The sequence below is a fragment of the Mus musculus genome, chromosome 17 (genome assembly GCF_000001635.26).
Source record: "Mus musculus strain C57BL/6J chromosome 17, GRCm38.p6 C57BL/6J".
Taxonomy (NCBI): domain Eukaryota; kingdom Metazoa; phylum Chordata; class Mammalia; order Rodentia; family Muridae; genus Mus; species Mus musculus.
In genome coordinates, this window is record NC_000083.6 from 23,623,970 (window position 1) to 23,628,314 (window position 4,345).

Genomic DNA, 4,345 nt, shown 5'->3' on the forward strand with positions numbered 1-4,345 from the left:
CTGTTGATGTCCAATGATCAGTGCTGTCCCTGGAACCACTCTGACGTCCGTGGTCCATGTTGCCACCAGAGAGGAGACCAGGTTAATGTCCATGATGCAGACAGAAGCCCATGCTGCCATCCATAGGCAAGGAAGCTTCTTTTGCCCTGGGAGCCATGACTGCAGTCTCATAGCTGAGAAAGAGAGGCATTAAAAGATTCTGTGACAGGCCGGGCATTGGTGGTGCACGCCTTTAATCCCAGCACTCGGGAGGCAGAGGCAGGCAGATTTCTGAATTCGAGGCCAGCCTGGTCTACAAAGTGAGTTCCAGGACAACCAGGGCTACACAGAGAAACCCTGTCTCAAAAGAAACAAACAAACAAACAAACAAACAAAAAACAAGAAAGAAAGAAAGAAAGAAAGAAAGAAAGAAAGAAAGAAAGAAAGAAAGAAAGAAAGAAAGAAAGAAAGAAAGAAAGAAAGAAAGGAAGAAATTTCTGATAGGGATGCTGAAGTAAGTGTATATAGCTCTTCACGGTTAATGGCTGATAACTGGGGGAAAGACTCAGTTGTCTTTAAGATTCTGGCCACTGGGAGTTTGACCATGCTTCATTGAGTATATTAGCAACACAAACCCGACTTGGTATGGGGTTGTGTTTTTTGGTTTTAGGTGTGTGTGTGTGTGTGTGTGTGTGTGTGTGTGTGTGTGTGTGTGTGTAAGGATGGGCCTAGAAGGAATGGGAAGTGAGTTGATTGAGATACATTGTATGAATTTTCCAAATAATTAATGAAAAATACTATGTTAGGGAGAAACACCTTGTGGTGAGGTTCCAAGACATGGGGTCATTTCCAAATGAGCATCCCCAAGAGACTTATTGACTTACACAGTCCTTCTGAGATTGCGAAATATAATCTCCTCCAGTAGTGAGCCAGGGGAGGAGGTTGAAGTCACTATTGCAGATGCCTAAGTCAACTATTTTTTTTGGGGGGGGGGGTTCAAGACAGGGTTTCTCTGTGTAGCTGTGGCTGTCCTGGAACTCACTTTGTAGACCAGGCTGGCCTCAAACTCAGAAATCCACCTGCCTCTGCCTCCCGAGTGCTGGGATTAAAGGCGTGCACCACCACGCCCAGCCTAAATCAACTATTTTAATAAATTGACTTAATCATTTTTTTTAAAGCCAGAGGATCAAGGACCTTGCTGTGAGATTTCTTTGAGATGTAGTAACATCAGAGCTACACCCATAAAGCCTCATCATCATGACTGCCAAAATGAGCTGAAAAAGAAAGACACTAATGAAAATGCCAAACTACACGGCATATAGCCCATGAGGCCTCAGCCCTCCACAAGAGCTATAGGCAGTAAAGCTGGGAGAAGGAGAGACAGGCCTCCCCAAGGAAGAGCACAGCAGCTAGTTCTCCAGTGCCAGTCGGCCCTGAAAACACATTCAAGTAACATTATACAGACTCAGCAGGTTATATTTAGGACGATATATATGTATCTACAAATAAATATATGCACATATATGTATATGTTCATATACAATACATATGCAATAACAATTGATTAAAAAAAAAAGAGGCCATGAATTTGAAGGAGAGGAGGGAGGGTATATGGGAGTGTTTGGAATGAGGAAAGGGAAGGGAGAAATATTGTAATTAAAATACAATTTCAGAAATAATAAATAAATAAAAGATATATAGATAAATGACAGATAGATGATAGATAACTAAATAGCTGATAGATGATGGATAGATAGATGATAGATAGATAGATAGATAGATAGATAGATAGATAGATAGATAGATGCCTTTTGTTAAGCATAGACTTGGAGACAGACTTACAAGACAGGGCTCAGACAGGTGCAGATTCAGACTCATGGACAGGGGATGGAAGGCACAGCAGCATGAAGTAGAGAATTCAAACTCGGGCTCACTCATGGTTGAAAAAAACACCAAGGGAAAAGAGCGTTGATTTCCTTCCTTAATGAGACACTGATGCATTTGTGCCTCGGAGTGAACAGCTAATGCATTTTATCCATGCAGTGGCCCTGTTAGCACAAGCAAGCATGCAGCCTTTCTAGAGAAAGTATACCTCCGGGTATACTTTGAAAGTTTGAAAGAAAACTGGCTAGTAAGTTATCTGAAAGGAATGCTATAAGGTAAGAGGACCAACACTGAGGTCGTTATCTGCTGTTTGGAGCAGAGAACAATTAGACTTACAGTATGTTTATGAAGCTGTTGACTTTGGTGTGAACAATACTGGACCAAGCTTCATTGTAAGAGCATGGTTTCTCATTAGCTAGAATCAAAATGTGTTGCAGTGATAAGGGTCAAAGGTCTTTGTGGCTTCTAGTTTTTGGTTCCAGTTGGAATTTAATGTTTTGGGGGAGATATGACCACAGGAGAATATCACTGGGCAGTGATGGCACACGCCTTTGATCCCAGCACTCAGGAGGTAAAGGCAGGGTTCAAGGCCAGCCTAGTCTACAGAGTTCCAGGACTGCCAGGGCTAAACAAAGACACCCTGTCTTAAAGTAAAAGAAAGGGAGAGAATCTCAAATTAGCTCTGTCTATCCATGTTCCATGTGCATCCATGTTACACACACATCCATGTTACATGCACACATCCCAACTGTGTGTGTAGCAGTTGGCTCAAGAGGGCAATGTGCTCTGCCCAGCTAGATATATCCTTCGGTTGTGGGTCTGCATCTTAGTGTGTTCTCCAGTACCTTGAAGAGATTATTTGTGTTTGGGAGAGTGTATGCATGTGTATTTGCATGTGACTGGTATACCTTTGTGTACATGTGTGCATGTAGAGGCCCAAATTTGACATTAAATGTCTTCCCTGGTCACCCTTCACTTTATTTGTCAAAGCAAGGTCTCTCAATTAAAGCCAGAGCTCACGGACTCAGCTAGTCTCAGCAGCCAGCTTGCTATGAAATTCCCTGTCTCTGCCTCTGAAGTAAATGGATGACAGGCAGCTCCCACACTCCATACCTGATGCTGGGGACTCTAACCTCCAATTCTCTCTCTTGTGCATCTAGTGCTTTATTCATTTGGGTCATCGCTCAGCTTCCTTTCATGAATTCTAGGAAGCAAAGTCAACTTCTTCAGCTTGTCAGGAAAGCATTTTACCAATTTAGCCTTCTCCTCAGGCCTTCATCAAAACGTTTTTTTAAAAGATTTATTTATTATTATATGTAAGTACACTGTAACTGTCTTCAGATGCACCAGAAGAGGGCGTCAGATCTCATTATGGATGGTTGTGAGCCACCATGTGGTTGCTGGGATTTGAACTCAAGGGCTCTTAACCGCTGAGCCATCTCTCCAGCCCCTCATCAAAACTTTTACAGCAGTCTGGTCAATAGATACATCCTAGGATCTATGACTGAGGCTATAACTTCACCTCTCCTCAGGGACTCAGATTCTTTCAGCAGGTACCAGGCCTCAGCGGCTCTCCATGACCCTCAGTCCTGTAACCCTCCATCCTTTAGCAACAGCACAGGTGGATAAAACTCTTTTGAATTTACAAGTCCCAGCTCCCTGGGATACAGCTTTGCCCACCAGACAACCACAGCTCTGGCGCACTGACCCCAAGGAAACAGAAGAGAAGCAGAGTGACTGGAGAGATCAGGAAAAGAATCAGGGTGAAGATACAGGGAGCCTGAGGACAGAGTCTAAGCAAGTGCACATAGCCTGAGTAAGGGGGCAAAGTAAACTCTAGAATGTTCTTTGAAAGAGGCGAGGACTTGAGGCTTCAGGGCTCCAAGACAGTCTCTTTGCTGTTGTCCAGAACTAACCAGTTTTCTTGGAGCAAAATAACTTTTCCAGGAGGCTGGAAACTACTGACCTCACAACACTCCTCTCTTACCTTTTAAGACTCCTGTAACCTCATAACAGCTGGGTCCCCCATTTCTTTTAAAACCAACCCCTCACCCCCTTCTCATCCAAGCCTGCAGCTTCTCCTGCGGTGCACAGTGACTGACATCTTATTCCAGCTGCCCCAGATCCATCACGCTCACAAGAAATAAAGGCTTTCTCTGACCACCCTTTTAAAACGATTGACTCTTTATGTACATGAGTGTTTCGCTTGCAAATGTACCACACACCTACAGAGGTCAGAAAAGGGCATCAGATCCCCTGGGACTGGAGTTATGGCCATTCCGATGCTGGGAAACAAAACAGAATCCTCTGCAAGTCTAGAGAGCACTTCTCCAGCCACTCCAATCCCGTTTCGTTCTCTTCCTGAGTCAGGCTTAGTTCCCAGCTCCCCACCCCTCCCCCACATTATGGTAAAAAGCAAATGTGTGAGTTAAAGTGAATTAATTTGATGAAGTTGTGAAGATAAAGAACACTTTAGATCCCA